The 11,852-nt window shown below is 43.9% G+C and overlaps 1 protein-coding gene across 2 annotated transcripts in view; it reads left to right on the top strand.

The window, feature by feature from the left end:
- The window catches only part of b4galnt4a (beta-1,4-N-acetyl-galactosaminyl transferase 4a), a 659,693-nt gene that overhangs the window by 482,898 nt on the left and 164,943 nt on the right, over positions 1–11,852 (top strand). The gene's annotated exons all lie outside the window — the stretch shown is intronic.

Raw genomic sequence — 11,852 nt, 5'->3', positions numbered from 1 at the left:
TCTTCACAGATGCTGCCAGACCTGCTGAGCTTTTCCAGCAACTTATGTTTTTGTTCCTGATTTGCAGCATCCGTAGTTCTTTCGGTTTTATTTAGTGCAAAAGATAAGGTTGATGCGTTCACAGCAATCTTCAGCCAGAAGTGATCCATCTCTGCCTCCTCCAGTGGTCCCCAGCATTACAGATACCAGTCTTCGGCCAATTCGATTCACTCCACGTGACATCAAGAAACGGTTGGAAACACTGGATACTGTAAAGGCTATGGGCCCTGACAACATTCCGGTAATAGCACTGAAGACTTGTACTCCAGAACTTGCTGCTCCCCTAGCCAAGCTGTTCCAGTGCAGTTACAACACTGGTATCTACTGGGCAATGTGGAAAATTGCCCAAGTATATCCTGTACACACAAAGCAGGACAAATCCAACCCATCTGCATTCAACCACGTGTGGCATCAAGGAGCCCTAGCAAAACTGCAATCAATGGGCATCAGGGGGCAAACCTTCTGTTGGTTGGAGTCATACCTGAAACGTAGGAAGCTGGTTGTGGTTGTTGGAGGTTAATCATCTCGGCTCAAGGACATCTCTGCAGGAGTTCCTCAGGGTAGTGTCCAAGGCCAAACCATCTTCAGCTGCTTCATCGATGACCTTCCCTCCATCATAACGTCAGAAGTGGGGATGTTCCCCAATGATTGCACAATGTTCAGCACCATTCGTGACTCCTCAGATACTGAAGCAGTCCATGTCCAAATGCAACAAAATCTGGACAATATCCAGGCTTGGGCTGACAAGTGGCAAGTAACATTTGTGCCACACAAATGCCAGGCTATGAGCATCACCAATAAGAGACAATCTAACCACCACCCCTTGACATTCAATGGTGTTACCATCACTGAATCCCCCACTATCAACATCCTGTAGGGGTTACCATTAACCAGAAACTCAACTGGACTCACCACATTAACACAGTGGCTACAAGAGTAGGCCAGAGGCTCGGAATACTGTGGCGAGTAATTCGCCTCCCGACTCCTCAAAGCCTGTCCACCATCTACAAGGCACAAGTCAGGAGCATGATGGAATACTCCCACTTGCCTGGATAAGTGCAGCACCAACAACACACAAGAAGCTTGACACCATCCAGGACAAAGCAGCCGCTTGATTGGCACTACATCCACAAACATCCACTCCCTTCACCACCGAGGCTCAGTAGCAGCAGTGTGTACTATCTACAAGGCGCACTGCAGAAATTCACCAAAGATCCTCAGACAGCACCTTCCAAACCCACGACCACTTCTGTCTAGAAGGACAATGGCAGCAGATATGTAGGAACACATCCACTTCCAAGTTCCCCTCCAAGCTGCACTCCATCCTGACTTGGAAATAAATCACCGTTCCCTCACTGTCACTGGGTCAAAATGCTGGAATTCCCTCCCTAATAGCATTGTGGGTCAACCCACAGCAGGTGGACTGCAGCGGTTCAAGAAGGCAGCTCACCCCCACCTTCTCAAGGGCAACTAGGGATGGGCAATAAATGCTGGCCAGCCAGCGATGCCCATGTCCCACAAATGAATAAATATAAAAGTCAAGCCTTAGAATTCCCCGAGTCGCCACAAAAGTTAAAAATGTTCTCAAAGTACACAAAGTCCCAGTTTCCAGGTCAGATAGATCCAGGTTAACAGACCACATTGGACCAGCTTTCTGCACCTAACACAAACTGCTGTCTATTACATATAAATAGATTGTAACCACTGCTAAACAGCTGTGAACTGTCACCATATAACTGCTTGGTAATACTCTAAAACTGTTCTATGCAAACACACGACAGACACGTGCCCATACATGACAGAAACATGCACACACATGACAGACATATGCACACACACACACACATGCACAAATGATAGAGACACACAGACACGCGTGCACAGACACATGCACACAGACATACACACGTGCACGCATGCATGCACAAACACACAGACATGCACGCATGCACGAACACACACGCATACACAGACACGCAGACACGCACACGGATACATGAAGACATGCGCACGCTGGACAGACAGACGGACAGACAGACAGACACACATGGACACGTGCACTCACATTGACACACCAGACAGGCAGACACGCACATGCACATGCACCCAGACAAACAAGAGAATATTGGTATTATGTGTGGAAAGGATAAAGCTGGGAGGGCAGTCAAGTGGGGCCAGTCCACTGGGTTCTCTGAGACAATGGTTTTGCTTGTCAGTATTTTCTATTCTTCAAGCTCTCATCTCCAGGTTCTTTTCCCTTCAAAGGTATGGTGATGAGTTGGAGGAGAACAGTCAGTAAGAAATTCCATTTTATCCACTGCGCAATGAAATTCACTTAGGATCTAAACAGTTAACAGAAAAAAGTGACACATTCTGTGTGTTGAGCTGGGTAACATCCTAGCCCATTCCAGTCCTCCGCTTCAGTGAACTGTTTATTTTTGTATTATTGCTGTTTGAGATTTATAGATAACATGTATGAGTGGAATGTCTTTATTGAATCACTCACTGATCAATAGACAGAAGAAAGTATAATGTTAGCATTTATCAGCACACTCGGCATCTCGTTCAGTCTTTCCTCAATCTTCTTTAGTTCTTCCAGTTCGTTTACTTATCCAACTATTTATCCAATATCCCATGTTGGATGAGCAGAAATTTCCTCCAATTAAAAACTGGAAAGGCTGAATCCTTGCTCCAAATTCCATCCCTGAGCAATTGACTCCATTCTGCTGTTGGAAACTGTCTTCATGACTGGAGAAGACTAGTTGGACCATTCACAATCTTGGTGTCATATTTGACCCCTTAAATGAGCTTCTGACTACATATTCATGCCATTACTAAGTCCCTTTGCCTAACTCCACTCCTAACTCAGTTTGTTGCTGCCAAAAATCTATCATGACCTTGTTCCTTCTAAACTTCACTACACTATTGCACTCCTGTTGGTTTCTCACATCCAACTCCTTTTCACCTTGAGATCATATGAAATTCTAGTCCTCATGAAGTAATGTCTCAATTTTAAAATTCCTATTCTTATTTACAAATTCCTCCATTATCTCACTCCACTGTCACCGGAGATATCTGCACTCACCAACTTCTGGTCTCTGCTGCACCCCAGTTTTACTTACAATATTATTGGTGTTCATGCTTCACCTCCTGAGCCCTACACTCTAGATTTTTCTTTATCTGTGAGTTTCTCTGTTTCTCCTTTTTAAGTTTGCCCCTTAGAAGGCACCTCTTTGACCAAGCTTTTGGCTATTTGTTCTAAAGTCTTTTCATGAAGTTCAATGTTTAATTTTCTTTTATAATGGTCAAGTGATCAAGCACTTTGGATGTTTCATTAAATTAAAAGGGCTTCATAAAAGTCAGTGCTTCCTAAAACTGGAGCTCATCACTCCGCACAGGCAAGCAGTGAATTAACTCTTTTCCGATATTTTGAAGTCAGTGATTAATCTTTGCGTCCTGTTACCTTAATGCTATTGTACTTCAGAATCAGGATGTAAAACGTTTCAGGCTTAAGAATGTGACTGATGAATTCTAAAGTATTTCCAGATCTGCATCTATGTATGAAGTCCTTCTGTACGACTATTGGAGTTTTGGAGTTCTGTGTCACCTCTGGATAGGGACGTGACTTTGTAATCATGATCAGACTGATATCAGGTATTGTCATCTGCTGTTTCTATGATTGTCAACATCAAACCATTGCAAGACAGAAGAATATTTGAAGATCTAATAAATTGCAACTTCAAACTGAAGGAGATGCAAATGGTTCGGGACTGACCTTGAGCAGGGAAATGGTTCTGAACGAGTGCACCTTTTGATGCTATCCAATGCAAGATTTCTCAGCTTTGATTCGTAGACAGTTGTTTGATGTGACTTAGCGTAGCAGTTTAGTTGAGATGACAGCAGCTCCAAGGGTACTGTTACTCCTAACCAGGGTAACACACTGGAAATCACACCATCCTATTCTCGGAGTTAACACAAAAGTTAAAACTATTATCCAAGAAGTCCCCAGTTTATCTTTTGAATAGATACAGTATAACAAAACACAGACCAGATTAATGTACTTAACAACTACTGCTAATTATTTTAAATAAATAGATTCTAACCACCTTTAAACAATTACAAACTATTGACATTGAACTCTACTAGTTAACACTCTAACCCCCTTCTAAAACACACACACACACACACACACACACACAAACATACACGCACTCACGTGAGCGCACACACACTCACATGAGCGCACGCACGCACTCACTCATGTGAGCGCACGCACGCGCGCACACTCACTCACGTGAGCACACGCACACACTCTCAGACACAAATAGATAAAAATATATTGGTGTTATGGGTGGAGGTAAAAACTGGGAAAGCAGTAATCATAGAATCATAGAATTCTGTCATCGTGGAAGCAGGCCATTCAGTCTATCGAGTCTACACCAACCCTACGAAGAGTATCCCGTTAGTTCAATAGTCCCAGTCCACAAGGACTGCTTGCCAGGAGTTGTTGTCCTTCTTTGTTGGAGGCTCAGGCAATTGGTCCGCAAACTACAGTTTCTCTAAGTTACTGGTTAAAGACCACTGCTTACAGCAAATGATGAGGGAAAATAAACTGGCTTACTTCGGGCTTTTGGTATTTCACGCAGAGAAAGACGTGCCATCTGCCCTTGCAGCAGTCTGAAGGCTTCTGCCAGTATCATTCACACCCATAAGCTAAGTTACTCAGGAGACAATCCGTGTAGTCGTCAGGCTGATAGCCATTGGCATCCACTAACACGTCACAACTCTGCAAACCAATCAGCAACTTGTTACTGGCCAAATCTCACTTTGTACACAAACCCTGTTGCCAGCCCATCTACAAACAGCTCCCTTCCCCCCCAGTGCTTGAATAAAGCAGCAGTGTAAACACTACATAGAAGGAGTTTCAGTAATTTGCTTCTTAGAAGGTGCAGCGATACCTTCCACAATTCTTGGTTGTAAAACATTCCTTTTCCCATTCTAGCCCAAAATACAGAGAAATAAAAAGTTACAGCCTTTACAGTATACAGCATTAAGCCGAAGGAAAGTAGGCAGTAAGAAAAATGAAGTGATCCACTGAACTAGAATCAGATGCCTCATGAATTGATCATCTAATTGTGAGAAACAGGTTTTCATTTCTGGCCACATTGAACTCAACCACCATTTGTGATATTGTACCAAACAGTTCACCATTGCCAAAATTACCTTTGACCTTGGCCCATTTACAAGTTGTTTATTGAGCTTAATAGGCCAGTAAGTTAGAAGTGAGCAGGTTCCCCATTCCCAACCCCACCCGGACCCCAGTTGAAAATCACGGTATATCCTGGAAGTGTCAGGATCTGGAGATGACCTTCAGGAATGCAGTTTATGAATTGCACCCACCCGCAATCCTGGCACCATTGGCAATTGAAAATCTGCCCCTATTTTCCATTCCTGTCTGCTCCGGCTATTGCTCCTGCATGAGAAGCATTGAGGTGGTCCCTGCAGACTGGTAATAATCAGCCAGCTGGTGGAGGGTGAAGGCCTGATGGTTGCCACCTCTCCCTCCATTTTGTCAGATCTGTCGCATGCCAAGGCCTTCAGTAAAAAGAAATTGACGCATTGTTTAGGACTTTTTACCATTTCTGTTGCTATATCTGTATTCAGACTGGTTTGAGAGCAGGATTTCTCTTGACAACAGTGAACTCCATCTTGGTTCTGGGAAGCTCATCCTGGGACCCAATCCATCAAAAAGAGTCAGGATTACAGTAGATTCTCATCAGGAGGTGGAATTTTCTGTCCCATTGCCATCTCATCTTGAAAAGGAAAATCCCCTCATGCTTTAGGCCCAACCTGCAGACCCTATATGTGAACTAATATCTAATGCTATTAATTTCAGAGTAAGAGGTTTTAAAGCAAGAGGAACAACATTACTTGTGCTTGAAGTGCCCAATTCAAAACGATTGTGAAAAATATGTGTAAGGCTTCATTCTTTGTACAGATGTAAAGTCACTATGTGTCAGTGATAAAATATGTCATTGACATATTGCTACAATACAGTGCTAAATCAGTCACTGCTGCGTTTAGTGCAGTTTTGGTCTCCTCACTTGAGGAAGGATGTACTGGCACTGAGGAGGCTTACTAGGTTAAATCCGGAGTTGAGAGGGTTGGCTAATGAGGAAAGATGGAGTAGAGTGGGACTCTACTCATTAGAATTTAGAAGAATGTGGAGGGATGTGATAGAAATATATAAAATTATGAAGGGAATGGACAAGATAAAAGCAGAGGAGTTGTTTCCACTGGTGTGTGAAACTAGATCTGAGGGCATAGCCTCAAAGTAAGGGAGAGCAGATTTAGGACTGAGCTCAAGAGGAACTTCTTGTCGCAAGGGGTTATGAATCTGTGGAATTCCCTACCCAGTAAAGCAGCTGAAGCCATCTCATTGAATGTATTTAAGGCAAAGATAGATTTTGAACAGTAACGGAATTAAGAATTATGGTGAGCAGGTGGTTAAGTGGAACTGAATGCATGAAAAGATCAGCCGTAGATCTTATCGAATGGCGGAGCAGGCTCGAGGGGCCAGATGGCCTACTCCTGCTCCTATTTCTAATGTTCTTTTTGTTCAGGATGATATGAGACAGCGATGTACAGCACTCCTACAGCTTAAGATGCCCAATATGCAGGGAAGGTTTTAACTTTCTACATCCTTTCATTTGCTATTTTAGAAATTGCTGAAATAATAGATCCTGTTAGAAAGTAATTTTGTTTCCCCTACTTTTTAAAAAACAAAATTATAGGAGTTACTAATAAAGGGAGCAGCTCAGTACCATTGAAAAATTTTAAGGAGGGAGACTGGTAAACTTTTCATCTGTGCCTACTATGATGGACAATACCACAGGTATGTTTTGGAGAAAAAGTGAATATCGAAATCTACCAACTTTGCAACAAAAATATATCCATCTCAGTCTCACAAGCTTCAGTCATCTCAGCAGGCATTTTGGGGAGAAGATTCTAGATTACTGCTACTGCTTGTGTGGGAAAAGTGATTTTCCTGCTAAATGGCGTAGCTTTAATTTTGGACATTGCGTTCCCTCATTCTTGATTCCTCCACCAGAGAAAATGGGTTCTCTGTTAAGAGTGGAGTATATTAATAATCATAGAGTACCTACAGTGCAGAAAGAGGCCATTCAGCCCATTGATTCTGCACCGACCCTCTGAAGAGCATCCCACCCAGCCCCACCACTGTAAGACTGTTACATTGGCTAGCTCACCTAGAACATAGAACATAGAACATAGAACATTACAGCGCAGTACAGGCCCTTCGGCCCTCGATGTTGCACCGACCTGTGAAACCAATCTGAAGCCCATCTAACCTACACTATTCCATTATCATCCATATCCTAACCTGCATACCCCTGGACATGACAGGGCAATTTTTAGCATGGCCAATCCACCTAACCTGCACGTCTTTGGACTGTGGGAGGAAACCAGAGCACCCGGAGGAAACCCACGCAGACATGGGGAGAATGTACAATCCACACAGACAGTCGCCCAAGGCTGGAATCAAACCCAAGTCCCTGGTGCTGTGAGGCAGCTAACCACTCAGTGCTAACTAACTGTGCCAGCCAATAACCAGGATGATGCCACATGACCAAACGGTCATGAACACTCCAGCCACAGCACACTAGACAGAAGGTGTGCGCATAAGTTGCTCTGTAACTCCAAATGTTGAGGTTAAAGCTGTTTGAGATTTTCAAGTAAGTCGAACCTATGTTACTTACCAATCCAGTAAGCGAACGTTAAGGAACACAACCCAAGAATACAACATGTATCTACACAATCAAATCCATATAACATTGTAAAATCACCAATCAGATTGCTTCTAATCCCTTAAATTTTAGAAGGGCAATCTTTATGCAAACTGTCCTCATAATTTATCCTTGCAAATAGTTGTCAGGCCCAGGTTAGATATTTCACAAACCATATACAGGATGAATCTCCTTTTTTTTTCCCCCCAGTGAACTGCCTCAAGCCCAATTCTGGAGCAGCATTTTTTTAAAAAAACTAAGTACACCTGTCATTGGCGCCCAGCACAAAGTGTTCAAGCTTTTTTTCCATTTATGACAGCATTCTTTTCAGGCAGGCAAGGTCAATTTAAGTATCTTAACTGAAGTTATTTTGTATCCAACACCCTTTCATCAGCCTGGTCCAGATTCAAATCTACACTTCAGAAGAAGGTAGATAGAACACTATTTCACACTATTGCAATTCCACTGAAAGGCATGCAGCATAGTTTTTATGGCATTATTCGTTAACGTTTTACCTCATTCGGATGGAAAGGCTGGTTTAAAAGATATTATGCAGTGATTAAACTACACCTGTTTAATACATTTTAATTTCTCTCACCATCAAATGCAATTAAGTCCAGAGTTAAAGAACAGCATCCAGGGAATTTAAGATGTTCCCTGTCAAATGGCTCTCACTGCTATTAATTCAAGTTCACTTGCACTGATGCACGTAATGAGCAATTTTTAATCTGAAGTTGATACAGGCACTGGCAGAGAGCTCAGTGAAAGAGAGAGCACGGTGGCAATCAGCCCTGTCCCGCTGCCAGTGAGATGTCTTAAAGAAACAGATTTATCGACAATAAGCTTCAGACTTCAATCAGTAAGTTGCTTTAATGTTGATAGTCTTCGAGAAGCTGCCGATCTATCAGTGGCCTTTTGTTTAAAAGCCCCGTGATGCTGGTCTGCCTTCACTGCAGTATGGATTGGCTGACAGCTACGATCCATTACTATCAGAGTTCTGCAGAGCCTTCAGTGCAGCCGTGTGTTGCAGTTATCCAAATTGTAATCGATTTTTGTCTCAAATGTCATGTTCTTAAATGTTACAGTTACATTCACATGGCAATCCCGTTGGTTTTCAGATTTCATGTTATTTTCCCAGTGCAAACGCAAAGATTACCAGTACAAATTTTCAGAATTGTGGTTGAGACACATATTGTGTTATTGTGTGTGGGGTGTTGGTTGTTTTTGTGAAATCTGATACCAAAAGCTCCAGGAATTGCTGATGCTGTAGAATCCTCAGCTTCTCCCCAGGCCCATGCCCCAAGCCATTGTTCGTCGGTTTTATTGTTTTCTCTCCCTCATGGTAACACCTCTTAGTGGCATTCGATTTGGTACCTCATCCAAATGGCAATGCTTTTCCTTTAAGAATCTGGGCCAGTTGCTCCACTGCGAAGGAAAACACAGCTAACAACAGTGATAGAGATAATATGAATTGCCGATGCTGGAGTCTGAGATAACAAGGTATGGAGCTGGATGAATACAGCAGGCCAGGCAGCATCAGAGGAGCAGGAAAGCTGACATTTCGGTTCGGGACCCATTTTCTGAAGAAGCGTCCAGACCAGAAACGTCAGCTTTCCTGCTTCTCTAATGCTGCCTGGCCTGCTGTGTTCATCCAACTCTACATCTTGTTATATTATACCAACAGTGATAGAACTGCAGATGCTGGACTTACTATCTCACAGCTAACAACAGTCCTGTGCTCACCCCAGTGTCTGTACAAGGCAGCAATCAGTGAACATTGACCAGAGGTAAGAATTCCCACTGCTTTTTCTTCATGGGACATTTGTCAACATCAGAGCCGTCGAGGGAGCGTAGAAGAAATCCATTATAAAAAGGAATGAACCGTGACCATGTGGACAACTGTTTTGAAGCTGACACAAACCTCGTTAGTTAGTAGAATCTTGCTTCCAAATTTCCTCGATGGACGTTCTGGAGTTTTTTTTCTCTTTGTTTGGTACATTGCTGGGAAACAGAGCAGCGGCAGACCCCAGTGGTGTGACAGGCACAGAGAGAGGAACCTGCCAGAAGAGACAATCAGTCACGCCATAGAATGAGCAGGTAACCATCCGAGTACTGGACCAGACCGCCATGAGGAAAAAAAAACCTCAACATTCAATGGCAACTCAGAGGGGTTTCCTGGAGTCATCCTGACTCTGCAAATCTTTTCAAATGGTTGCGCAGACCCAGGTGTGGAAGTTGTGTCCCTGTTTCGAACAAATCCAGTTTTGCTGGCAGGGAGAGTGGTGGAGGATGAGTGATTCATGGAGGAGGTACATTGAAACATTCTGAGGGCCTTAGCACTCAGAGTAAATGTCATCAACAGATGGAGTTGTCTGCCCTACAAGAGTGCTTACAGCAAGGTCCGTTTAAGTAAGATGGACTGAAGTTGTTTTCTATCCCATACACCTTAGTATTAAATGGTCCAGATTTTCTATTGGCCTGACACTCGTTATTCCAGTGTAGTTGGAAGTTGCATGTGGAGAGCCTGTGAAATTTCCGTTGGAATTCCGAAGGAATTGTACAGGAAATTGAAGATTCCTCTGGCCAATTCTCCTATGCCACCTGTAACTTTCCGAAAGTCTTCATTAAGAGTGGAGAATTCTGAGGCTTCTGCTACATAACCAAACACCTCAGTAACAATTCAATTGGCCCAATATTTACAATGCACAGCCCAAAAACATCTCCCCCAGACCATGACCTGACACCTTTCAGCACCTTACTACCTACCCACCCAATCCTCCCTCCCCCACCGTTGGGTACACTTCGCCTTACCCCACCATGCACCTGACCGCACCCTCTCCTAATCTGTACCCAGCCCCCTTCTCCTGCCATTGGATAGCCTTTCCCCAATTCCCTGCCACTAAACACATGCGCCAGCCTTCTAATGCTCCGCACCTGACCACCTACCCATTCCCAGAGATGGCCCCCCTGGATACCACACCCAACCTCTGGACCACCAATTGATTTATTCCACTTGCCTGGTCAACCCTACACACTGTGTCACTTACTTACCACCCTGGCTGCCTTTGCATCCTAGCAGGCTACCCATGTGGCCCTGTAACCCCTTTCCCACTTGTCATCCTAGCCAGTTTACACCCTATCCTCTGGTGCCCTGCACCTTACCCATCTAGCACCCAATCCTCCCCCTTTGGCACACGACCTGCTATCCAGCTGGCACTCTTCTGGGCTAGCACCCTACCCCTACCCAGCTGACATGCTACCTCTGTTACCCCATCACTACCTAGCTAGCACCGTACTTACCTGGCACCCTAGCCCCCTACCCATCTGGCGGCCTACCCTTCCAGCAGCCTGGCTGTCGTGACCTTTTCGGAATACGGCAACAGTCTGCTGTGAAAACAGGGGCGTGGTTTGCTTTTCCCTGAAAGCCCTGCTTTATGAAAGAACGATCAGAATGGAAGTGTGGAACACTGGGTGGAATCTTGTTTCAGAAACATGAAGTGCCCTATTTTCACTTAAAACAAAAGGGCGGAGTTGCAATCTGCATGACAGTGTCACTGCTCCGAATATCCGGCCCAATGAAACAGTCATGTGTTGTCAAGTGGAGTTTATAAAGCACCCTCTGCTGGGTTGCTTTGGTTAACAGGCCATGTTGTGTCAGTCAGAGAGGAAGAATAAAGTTCCATCTGTTCATGCAGTTGCAACACAGTTCTTTATTGACATTTCCAAAGGCTGTTATTATTTCATTGTGAATGCGTCAGTGAGTTTCAAAAGCTACATTTATCCCAGCATGGGGTTCTGAAGTGTTTGTTTTTATAAGAGGTTAACCACTTGAAACTCAAAAGCTTTGAGCGTGTTTAATGAATGGGAGATTTTCGCTATAAAGCTTACGTAAGTAAAAATTGCAAAAGTTAGAAGTTTGCTTTTGTTTCCACATGGCTGTGGAGGTCTGCCCGAAATAGATTCTGGATGAGTGGATTTGGAGGTGGCATAGGAGCATTTGAGGGGGCC

Source organism: Rhincodon typus, chromosome 17 (genome assembly GCF_021869965.1).
Source record: "Rhincodon typus isolate 14 chromosome 17, sRhiTyp1.1, whole genome shotgun sequence".
Lineage (NCBI taxonomy): Eukaryota > Metazoa > Chordata > Chondrichthyes > Orectolobiformes > Rhincodontidae > Rhincodon > Rhincodon typus.
This window is presented reverse-complemented; position numbering and strand designations above follow the sequence as displayed.